Raw genomic sequence first — 27,064 nt, 5'->3', positions numbered from 1 at the left:
GTCCCCCAGGTGAGAGTCTCTTGTCTGTGATCTGCCTAGGGGGGCATTGTGACATTATAACCCTGCGCTGCTCACCCTGGTGACAGACCCTTGTCTGTTATCTGCCTAAGGGGGCATTGTGACATCATAACTCTGCACGGGTCACCCAGGTGACAGACCCTTGTCTGTGATCTGCCTAAGGGGTCGTTGTGACATCATAAATCTGCACTGATCACCAAGGTGACAGACCCTTCTCTGTGAACTGCCTAAGGGGGCATTTTGACTTCATAACTCTGCACTGGTCACCCAGGTGACAGACCATTGCCTGTGATCTGCCTATGGGGGCATTGTGACATCATAACACTGCACTTGTCACCCAGGAGACAGACCCTTGTCTGTGATCTGCCTAAGGGGGCATTGTGACACCATAACTCTGCACTGGTCACCATGGTTACAGACCCTTATGTATGTTCTGCTTAAGGGGGCATTGTGACATCATAACTCTGCACTGGTCACCCAGGTGACAGACCCTTGCCTGTGATCTGCCTAAGGGGTCATTGTCACATCATAACACTGCACTTGTCACCCAGGTGACAGACCCTTGTCTGTGATCAGCCTAAGGGGCATTGTGACATCATAACTCTGCACGGGTCACCCAGGTGACAGACCCTTGTCTGTGATCTGCTTAAGGGGGCAATATGACATCATAACTCTGTGCTGGTCACCCAGCTGTCAGACCCTTGTCTGTGATCTGCCTCAGGGGGCATTGTGACATCAAAACACTGCAGGGGTCACCCTGGTGTCAGACCCTTGTCTCTGATCTGCCTGAGGGGGCATTGTGACATCATAACTCCGCACTGGTCACCCAGGTGACAGGCGCATGTCTGTGATCTCCCTAAGGTGGCTTTGTGACTTCATAACTCTGCACTGGTCACCCACGTGATAGCCCCTTCTTTGTAACCTGCCTAAGGGGCATTGTGACATCATAACTCTGCACTGGGCACCCAGGTGACAGTCCCTTGACTGGGATCTGCCTAAGGGGGCATTGTGACATCATAACTCTGCACTTGGAACCCAGGTGACAGACCACTGTCTGTGATCTGCCTAAGGGGCCATTGTGACATCATAACTCTGCATTGGTCACCAAGGTGACAGACCATTGTCTGTGGTCGGCCTAAGGGGGCGTTGTGACATCATAAATCTGCACTGGTCCCCCACGTCACAGACCCTTGTCTGTGATCTGCCTAAGGGGCATTGTGACTACCTAACTCTGCACCAGTCACCCAGGTGACAGGCCCTTGACTGTGGTCTGCCTATGGGGGCATTCAGAATTCATAACTCTGCACTGATCACCCACGTGACAGGCCCTTGTTTGTAATCTGCCTGAGGGGACATTGTGACATCATAACTCTGCACTGGGCACCCAGATGACAGGTCCCTGTCTGTGATCTGCCTAAAGGGGCATTGTGACATCATAACTCTGCACTTGGCACCCAGGTGACAGGCCCTTGTCTATGATCTGCCTAAGGGGGCATTGTGACATCATAACTCTGCACTGGTCACCCAGGTGACAGACCCTTGTCTGTGATCTGCCTAAGGGGGCATTGTGACATCATAACACTGCATGGGTCACCCAGGTGACAGACCCTAGTCTGTGATCTGCCTTAGGAGGCATTGTGACATCACAACTCTGCAATGGTCACGCAGGTGACAGACCATTTTCTGTGATTGGCCTAATGGGGTATTGTGACATAATAACTCTGCACTGGTCAGCCTGGTTACAGACACTAGTCCACTATCTGCCTTAGGGGGCATTGTTACATGAAAACTCTGCACGGGTCACCCATGTGACAGGCCCTTAAATGTGATCTGCCTAAGGTGACATTGAGACATCATAACTCTGCACTGGTCCCCAGGTGACAGACCCTTGTCTTTGATCTGCCTAAGGGAGCATTGTGACATCGCAACTCTGCATTTTCACCGAGGAGACAGACCGTTGTCTTTGATCTGCCTAAGTGGGCATTGTGACATCATAACTCTGCACTGGTCACCCAGGAGACAGACACTTGTTTGTGATCTGCCTAAGGGGGCATTGTGACATCATAACTCTGCACTGGTCACCCAGGTGACAGACCCTTGTCTGTGATCTGCCTAAGGGGGCATTGTGACATCATAACACTGCACTTGTCACCCAGGAGACAGACCCTTGTCTCTGATCTGCCTAAGGAGGCATTGTGACATCATAACTCTGCTCGAGTCACCCATGTGACAGGCCCTTGAATGTGATCTTCCTAAGGGGGCATTGTGACATCATAACTTTGCATTGGTCACCCAGGTGACAGACCCTTCTCTGTTATCTGCCTAAGGGGGCATTGTGACATCATAAGTCTGAACTGGGCACCCAGGTGACAGGCCTTTCTCTGTGATCCGCCTAAGGGGGCATTGTGACTTTATAACCCTGCACTCGTCCCCCAGGTGAGAGTCTCTTGTCTGTGATCTGCCTAGGGGGGCATTGTGACATTATAACCCTGCGCTGCTCACCCTGGTGACAGACCCTTGTCTGTTATCTGCCTAAGGGGGCATTGTGACATCATAACTCTGCACGGGTCACCCAGGTGACAGACCCTTGTCTGTGATCTGCCTAAGGGGTCGTTGTGACATCATAAATCTGCACTGATCACCAAGGTGACAGACCCTTCTCTGTGAACTGCCTAAGGGGGCATTTTGACTTCATAACTCTGCACTGGTCACCCAGGTGACAGACCATTGCCTGTGATCTGCCTATGGGGGCATTGTGACATCATAACACTGCACTTGTCACCCAGGAGACAGACCCTTGTCTGTGATCTGCCTAAGGGGGCATTGTGACACCATAACTCTGCACTGGTCACCACGGTTACAGACCCTTATGTATGTTCTGCTTAAGGGGGCATTGTGACATCATAACTCTGCACTGGTCACCCAGGTGACAGACCCTTGCCTGTGATCTGCCTAAGGGGTCATTGTCACATCATAACACTGCACTTGTCACCCAGGTGACAGACCCTTGTCTGTGATCAGCCTAAGGGGCATTGTGACATCATAACTCTGCACGGGTCACCCAGGTGACAGACCCTTATCTGTGATCTGCTTAAGGGGGCAATATGACATCATAACTCTGTGCTGGTCACCCAGCTGTCAGACCCTTGTCTGTGATCTGCCTCAGGGGGCATTGTGACATCAAAACACTGCAGGGGTCACCCTGGTGTCAGACCCTTGTCTCTGATCTGCCTGAGGGGGCATTGTGACATCATAACTCCGCACTGGTCACCCAGGTGACAGGCGCATGTCTGTGATCTCCCTAAGGTGGCTTTGTGACTTCATAACTCTGCACTGGTCACCCACGTGATAGCCCCTTCTTTGTAACCTGCCTAAGGGGCATTGTGACATCATAACTCTGCACTGGGCACCCAGGTGACAGTCCCTTGACTGGGATCTGCCTAAGGGGGCATTGTGACATCATAACTCTGCACTTGGAACCCAGGTGACAGACCACTGTCTGTGATCTGCCTAAGGGGCCATTGTGACATCATAACTCTGCATTGGTCACCAAGGTGACAGACCATTGTCTGTGGTCGGCCTAAGGGGGCGTTGTGACATCATAAATCTGCACTGGTCCCCCACGTCACAGACCCTTGTCTGTGATCTGCCTAAGGGGCATTGTGACAACCTAACTCTGCACCAGTCACCCAGGTGACAGGCCCTTGACTGTGGTCTGCCTATGGGGGCATTCAGAATTCATAACTCTGCACTGATCACCCACGTGACAGGCCCTTGTTTGTAATCTGCCTGAGGGGACATTGTGACATCATAACTCTGCACTGGGCACCCAGATGACAGGTCCCTGTCTGTGATCTGCCTAAAGGGGCATTGTGACATCATAACTCTGCACTTGGCACCCAGGTGACAGGCCCTTGTCTATGATCTGCCTAAGGGGGCATTGTGACATCATAACTCTGCACTGGTCACCCAGGTGACAGACCCTTGTCTGTGATCTGCCTAAGGGGGCATTGTGACATCATAACACTGCATGGGTCACCCAGGTGACAGACCCTAGTCTGTGATCTGCCTTAGGAGGCATTGTGACATCACAACTCTGCAATGGTCACGCAGGTGACAGACCATTTTCTGTGATTGGCCTAATGGGGTATTGTGACATAATAACTCTGCACTGGTCAGCCTGGTTACAGACACTAGTCCACTATCTGCCTTAGGGGGCATTGTTACATGAAAACTCTGCACGGGTCACCCATGTGACAGGCCCTTAAATGTGATCTGCCTAAGGTGACATTGAGACATCATAACTCTGCACTGGTCCCCAGGTGACAGACCCTTGTCTTTGATCTGCCTAAGGGAGCATTGTGACATCGCAACTCTGCATTTTCACCGAGGAGACAGACCGTTGTCTTTGATCTGCCTAAGTGGGCATTGTGACATCATAACTCTGCACTGGTCACCCAGGAGACAGACACTTGTTTGTGATCTGCATAAGGGGGCATTGTGACATCATAACTCTGCACGCATCTCCCAGGTGTCAGACCCTTGTCTGTGATATGCGTTAGGGGGCCTTGTGACATTATATCTCAGCACGGTCACCCAGGTGACAGACCCTTGTCTCTGATCTGCCTAAGTTTGCATTGTGACATCATAACTCTGCACGTGTCACCCATGTGACAGGCCCTTGAAAGTGATCTGCTTAAGGGGTCATTGTGACATCATAACTGTGCAGTGGTCCCCCAGGTCACAAACCCTTGTCTGTGATCTGCCTAAGGGGGCATTGTGACATTATAACTCTGCACCAGGCACCAAGGTGTCAGACCCTTTTCTGTTATCTGCCTAAGGTGGCATTGTGACATCAAAACACTGCACGGGTCACCCATGTGACAGGCCTTGAATGTGATCTGCCTAAGGGGGCATTGAGATTTCATAAATCTGCACTGGTCCCCAGGTGACAGACCCTTGTCTTTGATCTGCCTTAGGGGGCATTGTGACATCATAACTCTGCACTTGGCACCCAGGTGACAGGTCCCTGTCTGTGATCTGCCTAAAGGGGCATTGTGACATCATAACTCTGCACTTGGCACCCAGGTGACAGACCATTGTCTGTGATCTGCCTATGGGCTCGTCGTTGCATCTTAACTCTGCACTGGTCACCGTGGTGACAGACCATAGTCTGTGATCTGACTAAGGGGGCATTGTGACATCATAACTGTGCACTGGTAACCCATGTGACGGGCCCTTGTCTGTGATCTGCTTAAGGGAGCATTGTGACATCATAACTCTGCACTGGTCACCCTGGTGAACGACCCTTTTCTGTGATCTGCCTAAGGGGTCATTGTGACATCCTAACTCTGCACTGGTCCCCCAGGTGACAGACCCTTGTCTGTGATCTGCCTAAGGGGTCATTGTGACATCATAACTCTGCACGGGTCACCCAGGTGACAGAACCTTGTCTCTGAACTGCCTATGGGGGCATTGTGACATCATAACTCTGCACTGGTCACCCACTTGACAGACCCTTGACTTTGATCTGCCTATGGGGGCATTGTGACACCATAACTCTGCAAGGGGCACTAAGGTGACTGTCGCTTTTCTGTGATCTACCTAAGGGGGTATTGTGACATCATAACTCTGCTCGGGTCACCCATGTGACAGGCCCTTGAATGTCATCTGCCGAAGGTGTCTTTGTGACATCATAAATCTGCACTGGTCACCTAGGTGACAGACACTTGTCTGTGATCTGCCTAAGGGGGCATTCTGACATCATAAGTCTGCACTGGGCACCCAGGTGACAGGTCCTTGTCTGTGATCAGCCAAATGGGGCATTGTGACATCATAAGTCTGCACTCGTCACCCAGGTGACAGAGCCTTGTCTGTGACCTGCCTAAGGGGGCTTTGTGACATCATAACTCTGCACTGGTCACCCTGGTGACAGACCCTTTTCTGTGATCTGCCTAAGAGGGCGTTGTGACATCATAACTCTGCACAAGTCACCCAGGTGACAGACAATCATCTGTGATCTGCCTAATGGGCCATTGTGACATCATAAACGTGCGCTGGTCACCAAGGTGACATACGCTTGTCTGTGATCTGCCTAAGGGGGCATTGTGACTTCATAACTCTGGACGGGTCACCCAGGTGACAGACCCTTGTCTGTGATCTGCCTAAGTGGGCATTTTGACATCGTAACTCTGCATTGGTCACCAACGTGAGACATCATTGTGTGTGATCTGCCTAAGAGTGCGAAGTGACATCATAAATCTGCACTGGTCACCCAGGTGACAGACCCTTGTCTGTGACCTGCCTAAGGGGGCATTGTGACATCATAACTCTGCACTGGTCACAAAGGTGACAGACCCTTGTCTGTGATCTGCCTAAGGGGGCATTGTGACATCTTAACTCTGCATTGGTCACCCAGGTGAAAGAACCTTGTCTGTGATATGCCTAAGGGGGCATTGTGACATCATAACTCTGCACGGGTCACCCGGGTGACAGACCCATGTCTGTGATCTGCCTAAGGGTGCTTTGTGACATCATAACTGTGCACTGGTCACCAAGGAGACAGACCACTGTCTGTGATATGCCTAAGGAGGCATTGTGACATCGTAACTCTGCACTGGTCACTCAGGTGACAGACCCGTGTCTGTGAACTGCTTAAGGAGGCAATGTGACATAATAACCCTGCACTGGTCACCCAGGTGACAGGCCCTCGCCTGTGATTTGCCTAAGGGGGCATTGTGACATCACAACTCTCCACTGGTCACCCATTTGACAGACTCTTGTCTGTGATCTGCCTAAGGGGTCATTTTGACATCATAACCCTGCACTGGTCACCCAGGTGACAGACACTTTTCCGTGATCTGCCTAATGTGGCATTGTGACATCATACCTCTGCACTGGTCACCCTGGTGACAGACCCTTGTCCGTCATCTGCCTAAGGGGGCATTGTGACATCATAACTCTGCATTGGTCACCCAGGTGACAGACCCTTATCTGTGATCTGCCTATGGGGGCGTTGTTGCATCTTAACACTGCACTGGACAGCGTGGTGACAGCCCCTTTTCTGTGATCTGCCTAAGGGGGCATTGTGACATCATAGCAGTGCACTGCTAACACAGGTGATGGACCCTTGTCCGTGATCTGCCTAAGGGGGCATTGTGACATCCTAACCCTGCACTGGTCACCCTGGTGAAAGACCCTATTCTGTGATCTGCCTAAGGGGGCATTTTGACATCATAACTCGGGACTGGTCACCCAGGTGACAGACTCTTGTCTGTGATCTGCCTAAGGGGGCATTGTGACATCATAACTCTGCACGGGTCACTCTTGTGACAGACCCTTGACTGTGAACTGCCTAAGGGGGCATTGTGACATCATAACTCTGCACAGGTCACCCACGTGACAGACCCCTGTCTTTGATCTGCCTAAGGGGGCATTGTGACTTCATAACTATGCACGGGGCACTCAGGTGACAGACCCTTGTCTGTGATCTGCCTAAGGGGGCATTATGACATCATAACTCTGCTCGTGTCACCCATGTGACAGGCCCTAGAATGTGATCTGCCTAAGGTGGCATTGAGACATCATACCTCTGTGCTGGTCCCCAGATGACAGACACTTTTCTTTGATCTGCCTAAGGGGGCATTGTGACATCATAACTCTGCATTGTTCACCGAGGTGACAGACCCTTGTCTTTGATCTGCCTAAGGGGGCATTATGACATCATAACTCTGCTCGTGTCACCCATGTGACAGGCCCTAGAATGTGATCTGCCTAAGGTGGCATTGAGACATCATAACTCTGCACTGGTCCCCAGATGACTGACCCTTTTCTTTGATCTGCCTAAGGGGGCATTGTGACATCATAACTCTGCATTGGTCACCGAGGTGACAGACCGTTGTCTTTGATCTGCCTAAGTGGGCATTGTGACATCACAACTCTGCAATGGTCACGCAGGTGACAGACCATTTTCTGTGATTGGCCTAATGGGGTATTGTGACATAATAACTCTGCACTGGTCAGCCTGGTTACAGACACTGGTCCACTATCTGCCTTAGGGGGCATTGTTACATGAAAACTCTGCACGGGTCACCCATGTGACAGGCCCTTCTCTATGATCTGCCTAAGGGGGCATTGTGACATCATAACTCTGCACTGGTCACCCAGGTGACAGACCCTTGTCTGTGATCTGCCTAAGGGGGCATTGTGACATCATAACACTGCCCGGGTCACCCAGGTGACAAACCCTTGTCTGTGATCTGCCTTAGGAGGCATTGTGACATCACAACTCTGCAATGGTCACGCAGGTGACAGACCATTTTCTGTGATTGGCCTAATGGGGTATTGTGACATAATAACTCTGCACTGGTCAGCCTGGTTACAGACACTGGTCCACTATCTGCCTTAGGGGGCATTGTTACATGAAAACTCTGCACGGGTCACCCACGTGACAGGCCCTTAAATGTGATCTGCCTAAGGTGACATTGAGACATCATAACTCTGCACTGGTCCCCAGGTGACAGACCCTTGTCTTTGATCTGTCTAAGGGAGCATTGTGACATCACAACTCTGCATTTTCACCGAGGAGACAGACCGTTGTCTTTGATCTGCCTAAGTGGGCATTGTTACATCATAACTCTGCACTGGTCACCCAGGAGACAGACACTTGTTTGTGATCTGCATAAGGGGGCATTGTGACATCATAACTCTGCACGCGTCTCCCAGGTGTCAGACCCTTGTCTGTGATATGCGTTAGGGGGCCTTGTGACATTATATCTCAGCACGGTCACCCAGGTGACAGACCCTTGTCTCTGATCTGCCTAAGTGTGCATTGTGACATCATAACTGTGCACGTGTCACCCATGTGACAGGCCCTTGAAAGTGATCTGCTTAAGGGGTCATTGTGACATCATAACTGTGCAGTGGTCCCCCAGGTCACAAACCGTTGTCTGTGATCTGCCTAAGGGGGCATTCTGACATTGTAACTCTGCACCAGGCACCAAGGTGTCAGACCCTTGCCTGTTATCTGCCTAAGGTGGCATTGCGACATCAAAACACTGCACGGGTCACCCATGTGACAGGCCTTGAATGTGATCTGCCTAAGGGGGCATTGAGATTTCATAAATCTGCACTGGTCCCCAGGTGACAGACCCTTGTCTTTGATCTGCCTTAGGGGGCATTGTGACATCATAACTCTGCATTGGTCACCGAGACGACAGATACTTGTCTTTGATCTGCCTATGTGGGCATTGTGACATCATAACTCTGCACTGGTCACCCAGGAGACAGACCCTTTTTTTTGATCTGCTTAAGGGAGCATGCGACATTGTAACTGTGCAAGCCTCTCCCAGGTGTCAGACCCTTGTCTGTGATATCCGTAAGGGGGCATTGTGACATCATATCTCAGCACGGGTCACCCAGGTGACAGACCCTTGTCTCTGATCTGCCTAAGTGTGCATCGTGTCATCATAATTCTGCACTGGTGACACAGGTGACAGACCCTTGTCTGTGATCAGCCTAAGGGGCATTGTGACATCATAACTCTGCACGGGTCACCCAGGTGACAGACCCTTGTCTGTGATCTGCTTAAGGGGGCAATATGACATCATAACTCTGTGCTGGTCACCAAGCTGTCAGACCCTTGTCTGTGATCTGCCTCAGGGGACATTGTGACATCAAAACACTGCAGGGGACACCCTGGTGTCAGACCCTTGTCTGTGATCTGCCTGAGGGGGCATTGTGACATCATAACTCCGCACTGGTCACCCAAGTGACAGGCGCATGTCTGTGATCTCCCTAAGGTGGCTTTGTGACTTCATAACACTGCACTGGTCACCCACGTGATAGTCCCTTCTTTGTAACCTGCCTAAGGGGGCATTGTGACATCATAACTCTGCACTGGGCACCCAGGTGACAGACCATTGTCTCTGATCTGCCTAAGGGGCCATTGTGACATCATAACACTGCATTGGTCACCAAGGTGACAGACCATTGTCTGTGGTCGGCCTAAGGGGGCGTTGTGACATCATTACTCTGCACTTGGAACCCAGGTGACAGACCATTGTCTGTGATCTGCCTAAGGGGCCATTGTGACATCATAACACTGCATTGGTCACCAAGGTGACAGACCATTGTCTGTGGTCGGCCTAAGGGGGCGTTGTGACATCATAAATCTGCACTGGTCCCCCACGTCACAGACCCTTGTCTGTGATCTGCCTAAGGGGGCATTGTGACAACCTAACTCTGCACCGGTCACCCAGGTGACAGTCCCTTGACTGTGGTCTGCGTATGGGGGCATTCAGAATTCATAATTCTGCACTGATCACCCACGTGACAGGCCCTTGTTTGTAATCTGCCTGAGGGGACATTGTGACATCATAACTCTGCACTGGGCACCCAGATGACAGGTCCCTGTCTGTGATCTGCCTAAAGGGGCATTGTGACATCATAACTCTGCATTGGTCACCGAGACGACAGATACTTGTCTTTGATCTGCCTATGTGGGCATTGTGACATCATAACTCTGCACTGGTCACTCAGGATACAGACCCTTTTTTTTGATCTGCTTAAGGGGGCATGTGGCATTATAACTGTGCACGCGTCTCCCAGGTGTCAGACCCTTGTCTGTGATATCCGTAAGGGGACATTGTGACATCATATCTCAGCACGGGTCACCCAGGTGACAGACCCTTGTCTCTGATCTGCCTAAGTGTGCATCGTGTCATCATAACTCTGCACTGGTGACACAGGTGTCAGACCCTTGTCTGTGATCAGCCTAAGGGGCATTGTGACATCATAACTCTGCACGGGTCACCCAGGTGACAGACCCTTGTCTGTGATCTGCTAAAGGGGGCAATATGACATCATAACTCTGTGCTGGTCACCCAGGTGACAGACCCTTGTGTGTGAACTGCCTAAGGGGGCATTGAGATATCATAAATCTGCACTGGTCACCCTGGTGACAGATCCTTGACTGTGATCTGCCTAAGGGGGCAATGTGACATCATAACTCTGCTCGACTCACCCATGTGACAAACCCTTGAATGTGATCTGCCTAAGGGGTCATTGTGACATCATAACTCTGCATTGGTCACCCAGGTGACAGACCCTTCTGTGTGATCTGCCTAATGGGGCAATGTGACATCATAAGCCTGCACTGGGCACCAAGGTGAAATTCCTTTTTCTGTGATCTGCCTAAGAGGGCGTTGTGACATCATAAATCTGCAGTGGTCACCCAGGTGACAGACCCCCGTCTGTGGTCTGCCTGAGGGGCCATTGTGACATCATAAATGTGCACTGGTAACCAAGGTGACAGACGCTTGTCTGTGATCTGCCTAAGGGGGCATTCTGACATCATAAGTCTGCACTGGGCACCCAGGTGACAGGTCCTTGTCTGTGATCAGCCAAATGGGGCATTGTGACATCATAAGTCTGCACTCGTCACCCAGGTGACAGAGCCTTGTCTGTGACCTGCCTAAGGGGGCTTTGTGACATCATAACACTGCACTGGTCACCCTGGTGACAGACCCTTTTCTGTGATCTGCCTAAGAGGGCTTTGTGACATCATAACTCTGCACAAGTCACCCAGGTGACAGACCCTCATCTGTGATCTGCCTAATGGGCCATTGTGACATCATAAATGTGCGCTGGTCACCAAGGTGACATACGCTTGTCTGTGATCTGCCTAAGGGGGCATTGTGACTTCATAACTCTGGACGGGTCACCCAGGTGACAGACCCTTGTCTGTGATCTGCCTAAGCGGTCATTTTGACATCGTAACTCTGCATTGGTCACCAACGTGAGAGACCATTGTGTGTGATCTGCCTAAGAGCGCGAAGTGACATCATAAGTCTGCACTGGTCACCCAGGTGACAGACCCTTGTCTGTGAACTGCCTAAGGGGGCATTGTGACATCATAACTCTGCACTGGTCACAAAGGTGACAGACCCTTGTCTGTGATCTGCCTAAGGGGGCATTGTGACATCTTAACTCTGCATTGGTCACCCAGGTGAAAGAACCTTGTCTGTGATCTGCCTAAGGGGGCATTGTGACATCATAACTCTGTACTCGTGACCCAGGTTACAGACCATTGTCTGTGATCTGCCTAAGGGGCCATTGTGACATCATATCTCTGCATTGGTCACCAAGGTGACAGACCCTTGTTTTTGATCTGCCTAAATGGGCATTGTGACATCATAACTCTGCACTGCTCACCCAGGATACAGACCCTTGTTTGTGATCTGCCTAAGGGGGCATTGTGACATCATATCTCTGCACGTGTCTCCCATGTGTCAGGCCCTTGAAAGTGATCTGCTTACGGGGTCATTGTGACATCATAAGTCTACAATGGGCACCCAGGTGAAAGGCCCTTGCCTGTGATCTGCCTAAGGGGGCATTGTGACTTCATAACTGTGCACTGGTCACCCAGGTGAAAGACCCTTGTCTGTGATCTGCCTAAGGGGGCATTGTGATATCATAACTCTGGAATTGTCACCCAGGGGAGAGACCATTTTCTGTGATCGGCCTAATGAGGTATTGTGACATCATAACTCTGTACTGGTCTCCCTGGTGACAGAACCTTGTCTGCTATCTGCCTAAGGGGGCATTGTGACATCATAACTATGCACTGGTTACCCAGGTGACCGACCCTTGTCTGTGATCTGCCTAAGGGGGAATTGTGACCTCATTACTCACCACTAATCACCCAGGCGACAGACCCTTGCCTGTGATCTGCCTAAGTGGGCATTCTGACATCATAACCCTGCACTGGTCACCCAGGTGACAGACTCTTCCCTGTGATCTACCTAAGTGGGCATTCTGACATCATAACCCTGCACTGGTCACCCAGGTGACAGACTCTTCCCTGTGATCTACCTTAGGGGGCGTTGTTGCATCATAACTCTTCACTAGTCACCGTGGTGACAGACCCTTGTCTGTGATCTGCCTAAGAGGGCATTGCAAAATCAAAACTGTGCACTGGTAACCCAGGTGACATAACCTTCTCTGTGATCTGCCTAAGGGGTCATTGTGACATCATAGCTGTGCACTGGTAACCCAAGTGACGTACCCTTGACTGTAATCTGCCTAAGGTGGCATTGTGACATCACAACTCTGCACTGGTGACCCAAGTGTGAGACCCTTATCTGTGATCTCCATAAGGGGGAATTGTGACATCATAATTCTGCATGGGTCACCCAGGTGACAGTCCCTTGTGTGGGATCAACCAAAAGGTGCGTTGCGACATTGTAATTCTGCACGGGTCACCCTGGAGACAGACCCTTGTATTTTATCTTCTTAAGTTGTCATTGTGACATCATAACGCTACTCGGGTCACCCAGGTGACTGACCCTTGACTTTGATCTTCTTAAGTGGTCATTGTGACATCATAACCCTGTACGGGTCACCCAGGTGACTGACCCTTGTCTTTGATCTGCCTAAGGGTTCATTTGGACATCAAAACTCGGAACTGGTCACCCAGGTGACAGAACATTGTCTGCGTTCCGCCAAAGTAGGCATTGTGATATCATAACTCTGCACTTGTCCCCCAGATGACAGAACCTTGTCTGTGATCTGCTTAAGGGGGCATTGTGACACCATTACTCTCCACTGGTAACCCAGGTGACAGAACCTTGACTCTGAACGTTCTAATGGGGGCATTGTGACATCATAAGTCTGCATTGGTCACAAAGTTGACAGACCATTGTATTTGATCTGCCGAAGGGGGCGTTGTGACATCATAAATCTGCCCGTGTCCCCCATGTGACAGACCCTTGTCTGTGATCTGTTAAGGGGCATTGTGACACCATAACTGTGCACTGGTCACCGCGGTTACAGACCCTTATGTATGATTTGCCTAAGGGGGCATTGTGACATCATAACTCTGCACTGGTCACCCAGGTGACAGACCCTTGTCTGTGATCTGCCTAAGGAGGCATTGTGACATCACATCTCTGCAATGGTCACACAGGTGTCAAACCCATTTCTGTGATCGGCCTAATGGGGTATTGTGACATCATAACTCTGCACTGGTCAGCCAGGTTACAGACCCTTGTCCACTATCTGCCTAAGGGGGCATCGTGACATCATAACTCTGCACTGGTTACCCAGGTGACTCACCCTTGTCTTTGATATGCCTAAGGGGCATTGTGACCTCATAACTCGCCACTCGTCACCCAGGTGACAGACCATTTACTGTGATCTGACTAAGGGGGCATTGTTGCGTCATAACTCTTCACTAGTCACCGAGGTGACAAACCCTTGTCTGTGATCTGCCTAAGAGGGTATTCTGACATCATAACTGTGCACTGGTAACCCAGGTGATGTACCCTTGTCTGTGATGTGCCTAAGGGGGCATTGTGACATCATAACTGTGCACTGGTAACCCAGGTGACTTACCCTTGACTGTGATCTGCCTAAGGTGGCATTGTGACATCACAACTCTGCACTGGTCACCCAAGTGACAGACCCTTGTCTGTGATCTGCCAAAGTGTGCATTGTTACATCATAATTCTGCACGTTTCAACTTGCGGACATACCCTTGTCTTTGCTCTTAAGTGGTCCTTGTGACATCATAACTCTGCACGGGTCACCCACGTGACAAACCCTTGTCTGTGATCTGCCTAAGGGGGCATTTTGACATCATAACTGTCCACTGGTCACCCAGGTGACAGGCCCTTGACTGTGATCTGCCTAAGGGGGCATTGTGACATCATAAATCTGCACTTGGAACCCAGGTTACAGACCATTGTCTGTGATCTGCCTAAGGGGCCATTGTGACTTCATATCTCTGCATTGGTCACCAAGGTGACAGACCATTGTCTGTGATCTGCCTAAGGGGGCGTTGTGACATCATAAATCTGCACTGGTCAGCCTGGTGACAGACCCTTCACTGTGAACTGCCTAAGGGGGCATTGTGACATCATAACTCTGCACTGGTCCTCCAGGACACAGACCCTTGTCTGTGATCTGTCTAAGGGGGCATTGTGACAACCTAACTCTGCACTGGTCACCCAGGTTACAGGGCCTTGTCTGTGATCTGCCTAAGTGGGCATTGTGAATTCATAACCCTGCACTGGTCACCCACGTGACAGGCCCTTGTTTGTAATCTGCCTAAGGGGACATTGAGACATCATAACTCTACACTGGGCACCAAGATGGCAGGACCTTGTCAGTGATCTGCCTGAAGGGGCATTGTGACATCATAACTCTGCACTTCGCACCCAGGTGACAGACCCTTGTCTGTGAACTGCCTAAGGGGGCATTGTGGCATTATAATTCTTAACGGGGCACCCAGGTGACAGGCCCTTGTCTGTTATCTGCCTAAGGGGGCATTGTGACATCATAACTCTACACGGGGTACCCAGGTGACAGACCCTTGTCTGTTATCTGCCTAAGGGGGCATTGTGACATCATAAATCTGCACGTGTCACGCACGTGACAGGCCCTTGAAAGTGATCGCTTAAGGAGTCACTGTGACATCATAACTCTGCACTGGTCACCCAGGTGACAGACCGCTGTCTCTGATCTGCCAAAGGGGGCATTGTGACAGCAGAAGCCTGCACTGGACACCCAGTGACAGGCCGTTGTCTGTGATCTGCCTAACGGGGCATTGTGACTTCATAACTCTGCACTGGTCACCCAGGTGAAAGACCCTTGTCTGTGATCTGCCTAAGAGGGCATTGTGACATCATAACTGTGCACTGGTTACCCAGGTGACGTACCCTTGTCTGTGATGTGCCTAAGGGGGAATTGTGACATCACAACTGAGCACTGGTAACCCAGGTGACGTACCCTTGACTGTAACCTGCTTTGGTGGCATTGTGACATCACAACTCTGCACTAGTCTCCCAGCTGACAGACCCTTGTCTGTGAACTGCCTAAGGGGGCATTGTGACTTCATAACTCTGCACTGGTCTCCCAGGTGACAGGCCCTTGTCTGTGATCTGCCTAAGGTGGCATTTTGACATCATAACTCTGCAGTGGACACCCAGGTGACAGATCCCTGTCTTTGATCTGCCTAAGGGGGCATTGTGACATCATAACTCTGCACGGGGCACCCAGGTGACAGACTCTTGGCTGTGATCTGCCTAAGGGGGCATTGTGACATCATAACTCTGATCGAGTCACCCATGTGACAGGCCCTTGAATGTGATCCGCCTAAGGGGTCATTGTGACATCATAACTCTGCATTGGTCACCCAGGTGACAGACCCCTCTCTGTGATCTGCCTAATGGGGCATTGTGACATCATAAGCACGCACTGTGCCCCCAGGTGACAGGCCTTTGTCTCTGATCTGCCTAAGTGGGAATTGTGACTTCATAACTCTGCACTCGTCACCCAGGTGAGAGACCCTTGTCTGTGATCTGCCTTGCGGGGCATTGTGACATTATAACCCTGCACTGCTCACCCTGGTGACAGACCCTTGTCTGTTATCTGCCTAAAGGGGCATTGTGACATCATAACTCTGCGCTGGACACAGAGGTGACAGACCCTTGTCTGTGATCCTGCTAAGGGGGCATTGTGACATCATAACTCTGCACTGGTCACGCAGGTGAGGGACCCTTGTCTGTGAACAGCCTAAGGGGGCATAATGACACTATAACTCTGCATTGGTCACCATTTTGACAAACCATTGTCTTTGATCTTCCTAAGGGGGCGTTGTGACATCATAAATCTGCCCTGTTCACCCAGGTGACAGACCCTTGTCTGAGAACTGCCTAAGGGGACATTGTGACATTATAACACCGCACGGGTCAGCAAAGTGACAGACCCTTGTCTTTGATCTGCCTAAGGGGGCATTATGACATCATAACTCTGCACGGGTCACCCAGGTGACAGACCCCTGTCTGTGATCTGCCTAACGGGGCATTGTGACATCATAACTCTCTGTTGGTCACCCAGTTGACAGACCCTTCTCTGTGAACTGCCTAAGGGGGCATTGTGACATCATAAGTCTGCACTGGGCACCCAGGTGACAGGCCTTTGTCTGTGATCTGCCTAAGGGGGAATTGTGACTTCATAACTCTGCTCTCGTCACCCAGGTGAGAGACTCTTGTCTGTGATCTGCCTAGGGGTGCATTGTGACATTATAACCCTGCACTGGTCACCCAGGTGACAGGCCCTTGACTGTGATCTGCCTAAGGGGGCATTATGACATCATAACTCTGCACGGGTCACCCTGGTGACAGACCCCTGTCTGTTATCTGCCTAAGGAGGCATTGTGACATCATAACTCTGCACGGGTCACCCAGGTGACAGACCGTTGTCTGTGATCTGCCTAAGGTGGCATTCTGACATCATAACTCTGCACTGGTCACGCAGGTAACAGACCCTTGTCTGTGGTCTGCCTAAGGGGGCATTGTGACATCATAACTCTGTATTGGAAACCAAGGTGAGAGACCATTCTCTGTGATATGCCTAAAGGGGCGTTGTGACATCATAACTCGGCTCGGGGTACCCAGGTGAGAGACCCTTGTCTGTTATCTGCCTAAGGGGACATTGTGACATCATAACTCTGCACGTGTCACCCACGTGACAGGACGTTGAAGGAGACCTGCTTAAGGGGTCATTGTGACATTACAACTCTGCACTGGTCACCCAGGTTACTGACCCTTGACTGTGAACTGCCTAAGGGGGCATTGTGACATCATAACTCTGCACTCGTGACACAGCTGACAGACCCTTGTCTGTGATCTGCGCAAGGGGGAATTGTGACATCATAACTCTGCACGAGGCACCCAGGTGGCAGACCCTTGTCTGTGATCTGCCTAAGGGGGCATTGAGACATCATAAATCTGCACTGGTCCCCAGGTGACAGACCCTTGTCTTTGATCTGCCTGAGTGGGCATTGTGACATCATAATTCTGCATTGGTCACCGAGGTGACAGTCCCTTGTCTTTGATCTGCCTATGTGGGCATTGTGACATCTTAACTCTGCACTTGTCACCCAGGAGATAGAACCTTGTTTGTGATCTGCCTAAGGGGGCGTTGTGACATCATAACTCTCCACGCATCTCCCAGGTGTCAGAACCTTGTCTGTGATATGCGTAAGGGGGCATTGTGACATCATATCTCAGCACGGGTCACCCAGGTGACAGACCCTTGTGTCTGATATGCCAAAGTGTGCATTGTGACATCATAACTCTGCACTGGTCACACAGGTGACAGACCCTTGTCTCTGATCTGCCTAAGGGGCATTGTGACATCATAACTATGCACGGGTCACCCAGGTGACAGACCCTTCTCTGTTATCTGCTTAAGGGGGCAATATGACATCATAACTCTGTACTGGCAACCCAGGTGTCAGACCCTTGTCTGTGATCTGCCTCTGGGGGCATTGTGACATCATAACACTGCACAGGTCACCCTGGTGTGAGACCGTTGTCTGTGATCTGTCTAAGGGGGCATTGTGACAACCTAACTCTGCACTGGTCACCCAGGTTACAGGGCCTTGTCTGTGATCTGCCTAAGTGGGCATTGTGAATTCATAACCCTGCACTGGTCACCCACGTGACAGGCCCTTGTTTGTAATCTGCCTAAGGGGACATTGAGACATCATAACTCTACACTGGGCACCCAGATGGCAGGCCCTTGTCAGTGATCTGCCTGAAGGGGCATTGTGACATCATAACTCTGCACTTCGCACCCAGGTGACAGACCCTTGTCTGTGAACTGCCTAAGGGGGCATTGTGGCATTATAATTCTTAACGGGGCACCCAGGTGACAGGCCCTTGTCTGTTATCTGCCTAAGGGGGCATTGTGACATCATAACTCTACACGGGGTACCCAGGTGACAGACCCTTGTCTGTTATCTGCCTAAGGGGGCATTGTGACATCATAAATCTGCACGTGTCACGCACGTGACAGGCCCTTGAAAGTGATCGCTTAAGGAGTCACTGTGACATCATAACTCTGCACTGGTCACCCAGGTGACAGACCGCTGTCTCTGATCTGCCAAAGGGGGCATTGTGACAGCAGAAGTCTGCACTGGACACCCAGTGACAGGCCGTTGTCTGTGATCTGCCTAACGGGGCATTGTGACTTCATAAATCTGCACTGGTCACCCAGGTGAAAGACCCTTGTCTGTGATCTGCCTAAGAGGGCATCGTGACATCATAACTGTGCACTGGTTACCCAGGTGACGTACCCTTGTCTGTGATGTGCCTAAGGGGGAATTGTGACATCACAACTGAGCACTGGTAACCCAGGTGACGTACCTTTGACTGTAATCTGCCTTAGGTGGCATTGTGACATCACAATTCTCCACTGGTCTCCCAGCTGACAGACCCTTCGCTGTGATCTGCCTAAGGGGGCATTGTGACTTCATAACTCTGCACTGGTCACCAAGGTGACAGACCCCTCTCTGTGATCTGCCCAGTGGGGCATTGTGACATCATAAGTCTGCACTGTGCCTCCAGGTGATAGGCCTTTGTCTGTGATCTGCCTAAGTGGGAATTGTGACTTCATAACTCTGCACTCGTCACCCAGGTGAGAGACCCTTGTCTGTGATCTGCCTAGCGGGGCATTGTGACATTATAACCCTGCACTGCTCACCCTGGTGACAGACCCTTGCCTGGTATCTGCCTAAAGGGGCATTGTGTCATCATAAATCTGCGCTGGACACACAGGTGACAGACCCTTGACTGTGATCTTCCTAAGGGGGCATTGTGACATCATAACTCTGCATTGGTCACCAAGTTGACAGACCATTGTCTTTGATCTGCCTAAGGGGGCGTTGTGACATCATAAGCATGCACTGTGCCCCCAGGTGACAGGCCTTTGTCTGAGAACTGCCTAAGGGGGCATTGTGACATTATAACACCGCACGGGTCCGCAAAGTGAGAGACCCTTGTCTGTGATCTGCCTAAGGAGGCATTGTGACATCATAACTCTGCATTGGTCACCCTGGTGACAGACCCTTGTCTGTTATCTGCCTAAAGGGGCATTGTGACATCATAACTCTGCTCTGGACACACAGGTGACAGACCCTTGTCTGTGATCCTCCTAAGGGGGCATTGTGACATCATAACTCTGCACTGGTCACACAGGTGAGGGACCCTTGTCTGTGAGCAGCCTAAGGGGGCATAGTGACACCATAACTCTGCATTGGTCACCATGTTGACAGACCGTTGTCTTTGATCTGCCTAAGGGGGCATTATGACATCATTACTCTGCACGGGTCACCCAGGTGACAGACCCCTGCCTGTGATCTGCCTAAGGGGGCATTGTGACATCATAACTCTGCATGTGTCACCCAGGTGACAGACCCCTGTCTGTGAGCTGCCTAACGGGGCATTGTGACATCATAACTCTCCGTTGGTCACCCAGGTGACAGACCCTTCTCTGTGAACTGCCTAAGGGGGCATTGTGACATCATAAGTCTGCACTGGGCACCCAGGTGACAGACCCTTGTCTGTGATCCGCCTAAGGTGGCATTGTGCCATTAAAACAGTGCACTGGTAACCCAGGTGACGGACCCATGTCCGTGATCTGCCTAAGGGGGCATTGTGACATCATAACTCTGCACGGGTCACCCATGTGACAGACCCTTGTCTGTGAACGGCCTAAGGGGGCATGGTGACATCATAACTCTGCTTGGGTCACCAATGTGACCGGCCCTTGTATGTGATCTGCCTAAGGGGGCATTGTGACATCGTAAGTCTGCACTGGACACCCAAGTGACAGGCCCTTGTCTGTGATCTACCTAAGGGGGCATAGTGACATCATAACCCTGCACTCGTAACCCAGCTGACAGACCCTTGTCTGTGATCTGCCTAAGGTGGTATTGTGATATCATAACTCTGCGCTGGTCACCTGGTGACAGACTCTTGCTTGTTATCTGCCTACGGGGGCATTGTGACGTCATAAGTCTACACTTGGCTCGCTGGTGACAGACCCTTTTCTGTGATCTGCCCAAGGGGGCATTGTGACATCATAAGTCTACACTTGCCTCGCTGGTGACAGACCCTTTTCTGTGATCTGCCTAAGGGGGCATTGTGACATCATAACCCTGCACTGGTCACCCAGGTGACAGACCCTTTTCTGTGCTCTGCCTAATGGGGCTTTGTGTCATCATAACTCTGCACTGGTAACCCTGGTGACAGACCCTTGTCCGTCATCTGCCTAAGCTGGAATTGTGACATCATAACTCTGCACTGGTCACCCAGGTGACAGACCCTTGTCTGTGATCTGACTTTGGGTGCGTTGTTGCATCTTTACTCTGCACTCGTCACCGAGGTGACAGACCATTGTCTGTGATCTGCCTATGGGGGCATTGTGACACCATAACAGTGCACTGGTACCCCAGGTGATGGACCGTTGACTGTGATCTGCCTAAGGGGGCATTGTGACATCATAAGTCTCCACTGGGCACCCAGGTGACAAGCCCTTCTCTGTGATATGCCTAAGGGGGAATAGTGACATCATAACTCCTCATTCGTCACCCAGGTGACAGACCCTTGTCTGTGATCTGCCTAAGGGGGCATTGGGATATCATAACTCTGCCCTGGTCACCCTGGTGACAGACCTTGTCTGTTATCTGCCTAAGCGGCATTGTGACATCATATCTCTGCACAGGTCACCCAAGTGACAGACCCATGTCTGTGATCTGCCTAATGGGGCATTGTGACATCATAACTCTGCCAGGGTCACCCAAGTGACAGACCCTTGTCTGTGATCTGCCTAAGTGGGCATTGTGACATCATAACTATGCACTGGTCACACAGGTGACAGACCATTGTCTGTGATCTGCCTAATGGGGCACTGTGACGTCATAACTCTCTATTGGACAAGAAGGTGAGAGACCATTGTCCTTGATCTGCCTAAGGGGGCGTTGTGACATCATAAGTCTGCACTGGTCACCCAGGTGACAGACCACTGTCTGCGAACTGCCTAAGGGGGCATTGTGAAATCATAACTATGCACTTGTCCCCCACGTGACAGAACCTTTTCTGTGTTCTGCTTAAGGGGGCATTGTGAAGTCATAACTCTCCACTGGTCACCCAGGTGACAGAACCCTGACTGTGAACTGCCTAACGGGGCATTGTGACATCATAACTCTTCACTGGTCACACTGGTGACAGACCCTTCTCCGTTATGTGCCTAAGTGCGCAATGTGTCATCATAACTCTGCACTGGTCACCCGGGTGACAGACCCTTGTCTGCGATCTGCCTAAGGGGGCATTGTGTCATCATAACTCTGCACTGGTCACCCAGGTGACAGACCCTTGTCAGTGATCTGCCGAAGGGGGCATTGTGACATCATAACTCTGCACTGGTCATCGTGGTGACACACCCTTGTCTGTGATCTCCCTAAGGGGTCATTGTGACTTCATAACTGTGCACTGGTCACCCAAGAGACACACTCTTGGTGGTCATCTGCCGAAGGGGGCATTGTGACATCATAACTCTGCACGGGTCACCCAGGTAACAGACCCTTGTCTGTGATCTGCCTAAGGCGGCGTTGTGACATGATAACTGTGCACTCGTCACCCAGGTGACAGACGCTTGTCTGTGATCTGCCTAAGGGGGGCATTGTGACATCATAACTCTGCATTGGTCACCCAGGTGACAGACCCTTGTCTGTGATCAGCCTAAGGGGGCACTGTGACATCATAACTCTGCACTGGTCATCGTGGTGACAGACCCTTGCCTGTGATCTGCCTAAGGGGGCATTGTGATTTCATAACTGTGCACTGGTCACCCAGGTGACAGACACTTGTCTGTGAACTGCCTAAAGGGGAATTGCGAAATCATAGCTCTGCACGGGTCACCCTGATGACAGACCATTGTATTGCATCTGCTTAAGTGGGCATCGTGACATCATAACTCTGCACTGGTCACACAGGTGACAGACCCTTGTCTGTGTTCTGCCTAAGGGGACAATGTGACATCATAACACTGCACTTGTCTACCTGGTAACAGACCCTTGTCAGTGATCTGCCTAAGGGGGCATTCTGACATCATAAATCTGCACTGGTCACCCATTTGACACACCCTTTTCTGTGATCTGCCTAATGGGGCATTGTGACATCATAATTCTGCACTCTTCAATCTGGTAACAGACCCTTCTCCGTCATCTGCCTAAGACGGAATTGTGGCATCATAACTCTGCACTGGTCACCCAGGTGACAGACCCTTGTCTGTGATCTGCCTATGGGGGCGTTGTTGCATCTTAACTCTGCTCTGGACACCGTGGAGACAGCGCCTTGTCTGTCATCTGCCTAAGGGGGCATTGTGACATCATAACAGTGCACTGGTAACCGTGGTGAAAGACCCTTTTCTGTGATCGGCCTAAGGGGGCATTGTGACATCTTAACTCGGCATTGGTCACCCAGGTGACAGACTCTTGTCTGTGATCTTCCTAAGGGGCATTGTGATATCATAACTCTGCACGGGTCACTCATGTAACAGACCCTTGTCTGTGATCTGCTTCAGGGGGCACTGTGACACCATAACAGTGCACTGGTAACCCAGGTGACGGACCCTTGTCCATGATCTGCCTAAGGGGGCATTGTGACATCATAACTCTGCACGGGTCACCCAGGTGACAGACACTTGTCTGTGATCTGCCTAAGGAGGCATTGTGACATCATAACTCTGCTCGGGTCACCCATGTGACAGGCCCTAGAATGTGATCTGCCTAAGGGGTCATTGTGACATCATAACTCTGCATTGGTCACCCAGGTGACAGACCCTTGTCTGTGATCTGCCTAAGGGGGCAATGTGACATCATAACTCTACACTGGTCTCCCTGGTGACAGACCTTTGTCTGTGATCTGCCTAAGGGAGCAATGTGACATCCTAACTCTGCACTGGTCACCTAGGTGACAGACCCTTGTCTGTCATCTGCCTAAGGGGGCATTGTGACATCATAACTCTGCACTGGTAACCCAGGTGACGGACCCTTGTCCGTGATCTCCCTAAGGGGTCATTGTGGCATCATAATTCTGCACTCGTCACTCACGTGAGAGACCCATGCCTGTGATCTGCCTAAGGGGATACTGTGACATCATAATGCTGCACTGGTCACCCAGGTGACAGACCCATGTCTGTGATCTGCCTACGGGGGCATTGTGACATCATAATTCTGCACGGGTCACCCAGGTGACAGACCCTTGTCTGTGATCTGTCTAAGGGGGCATAGTGACATCATAATTTTGCACTGGTCACTGTGGAGACAGGCCATTGTCTGTGATCTGCCTAAGGGGACATTGTGACGTCATAACCCTGCACTGGTCACCCATGTGACAGGCCCTTGAATGTCATCTGCCTAAGGGGGAATTGAGACATCATAAATCTGAACTGGACACCAAGGTGACAGGCCCTTGTCTGTGGTTTGCCTAAGGGGGCATTGTGACATCATAACTCTGCACTGGTCACCCAGGTGAAAGACCTTGGTCTGTGATCTGCGAAAGGGGCACTATGACATCATAATTCTACATGGGTCACCCTGTTGACAGACCCATGTCTTTGATCTGATTAAATGGGCATTGTGACATCATAAGCCTGCACTGGTCACCCAGGTGACAGACCCTTGTCTGTGATCAGCCTACGGGGGCATTGTGACATCATAACCATGCACTGGTCACCCAGGTGAAAGACCCTTGTCTGTGATCTGCCGAAGGGGGCAATGTGACTTCTTAACTCTGCAAGGGTCACACAGGTGACAGGCCCTTGTCTGTGATCTGCGTAATGGGGCATTGTGACTTCATAACACTGCACGGGTCACCCAGGTGACACACCCTTGTCTGTGATCTGCCTAAGGGGGCATTGTGACATCATTACACTGCACGGGTCACCCAGGTGACAGGCCTTTGCCTGTGATCTGCCTAAGTTGCTATTGTGACAGCATAATTCTACACTGGTCACCCAGGTGACAGACCCTTCTCTTAGATCTGCCTTAGTGGGCATTGTGACCTGATAACCCAGCAGTGGTCACCCAGGTGTCAGACCCTTGTCTGTGATCTGCCTAAGGGGGCATTGTGACATCATACTTCTACACTGGTCACCCAGGTGACAGACCCTTGTCTGTGATCTGCCTAAGGGGGCATCGTGATGTCATTATTCTACACGGGTCACACAGGTGACAGTCCCTTGTCTGTGATCTGCCTAAAGGGGCATTGTGACATCATATATCTGCACTGGTTACCCAGGTGACAGGTCCTTGTCTTTGATCGGCCTAAATGGGCATTGTGATGTCATAAGTCTGCACTCGTCACCCAGGTGACAGACCCTTCTCTGTGACCTGCCTAATGGGGCATTGTGACATCATAACTCTGCACGGGTCACCCAGTTGACAGGCCCTTGTCTGTTATCTGCCTAAGGGGTCATTGTGACATCATAAGTCTCCACTGGTTTCCCAGGTGACAGGCCATTGTCTGTGATCTGCCTAAGGGGGCATTGAGACATCATAATCCTGCAGTGGTCACACAAGTGACAGGCCCTTGTCTGTGATCTCCCTAAGGTGGCATTGTGACTTCATAACTCTGCACTGGTCTCCCAAGTGACATTCGCTTGTTTTTAACCTGCCTAAGGGGGCATTGTGACATCATAACTCTCCACTGGTCACCCAGGTGACAGGCCCTTGACGGTGGTCGGCCTAAGGGGGCGTTGTGACATCATAAATCTGCACTTGGAACCCAGGTAACAGACCATTGTCTGTGATCTGCCTAAGGGGCCATTGTGACATCAAATCTCTGCATTGGTCACCAAGGTGACAGACCATTGTCTGTGATCTGCCTAAGGGGGCGTTGTGACATCATAAATCTGCACTGGTCAGCCTGGTGACAGACCCTTCTCTGTGAACTGCCTAAGGGGGCATTGTGACATCATAACTCTGCACTGGTCCCCCAGGACACAGACCCTTGTCTGTGATCTGTCTAAGGGGGCATTGTGACAACCTAACTCTGCACTGGTCACCCAGGTTACAGGGCCTTGTCTGTGATCTGCCTAAGTGGGCATTGTGAATTCATAACCCTGCACTGGTCACCCACGTGACAGGCCCTTGTTTGTAATCTGCCTAAGGGGACATTGAGACATCATAACTCTACACTGGGCACCCAGATGGCAGGCCCTTGTCAGTGATCTGCCTGAAGGGGCATTGTGACATCATAACTCTGCACTTCGCACCCAGGTGACAGACCCTTGTCTGTGAACTGCCTAAGGGGGCATTGTGGCATTATAATTCTTAACGGGGCACCCAGGTGACAGGCCCTTGTCTGTTATCTGCCTAAGGGGGCATTGTGACATCATAACTCTACACGGGGTACCCAGGTGACAGACCCTTGTCTGTTATCTGCCTAAGGGGGCATTGTGACATCATAAATCTGCACGTGTCACGCACGTGACAGGCCCTTGAAAGTGATCGCTTAAGGAGTCACTGTGACATCATAACTCTGCACTGGTCACCCAGGTGACAGACCGCTGTCTCTGATCTGCCAAAGGGGGCATTGTGACAGCAGAAGTCTGCACTGGACACCCAGTGACAGGCCGTTGTCTGTGATCTGCCTAACGGGGCATTGTGACTTCATAAATCTGCACTGGTCACCCAGGTGAAAGACCCTTGTCTGTGATCTGCCTAAGAGGGCATCGTGACATCATAACTGTGCACTGGTTACCCAGGTGACGTACCCTTGTCTGTGATGTGCCTAAGGGGGAATTGTGACATCACAACTGAGCACTGGTAACCCAGGTGACGTACCTTTGACTGTAATCTGCCTTAGGTGGCATTGTGACATCACAATTCTCCACTGGTCTCCCAGCTGACAGACCCTTCGCTGTGATCTGCCTAAGGGGGCATTGTGACTTCATAACTCTGCACTGGTCACCAAGGTGACAGACCCCTCTCTGTGATCTGCCCAGTGGGGCATTGTGACATCATAAGTCTGCACTGTGCCTCCAGGTGATAGGCCTTTGTCTGTGATCTGCCTAAGTGGGAATTGTGACTTCATAACTCTGCACTCGTCACCCAGGTGAGAGACCCTTGTCTGTGATCTGCCTAGCGGGGCATTGTGACATTATAACCCTGCACTGCTCACCCTGGTGACAG

This window comes from Gorilla gorilla, chromosome 17, assembly GCF_029281585.2.
Source record: "Gorilla gorilla gorilla isolate KB3781 chromosome 17, NHGRI_mGorGor1-v2.1_pri, whole genome shotgun sequence".
NCBI lineage: Eukaryota > Metazoa > Chordata > Mammalia > Primates > Hominidae > Gorilla > Gorilla gorilla.
The sequence above is the reverse complement of the archived record's forward strand: the minus strand, read 5'-3'. Positions refer to the sequence as shown.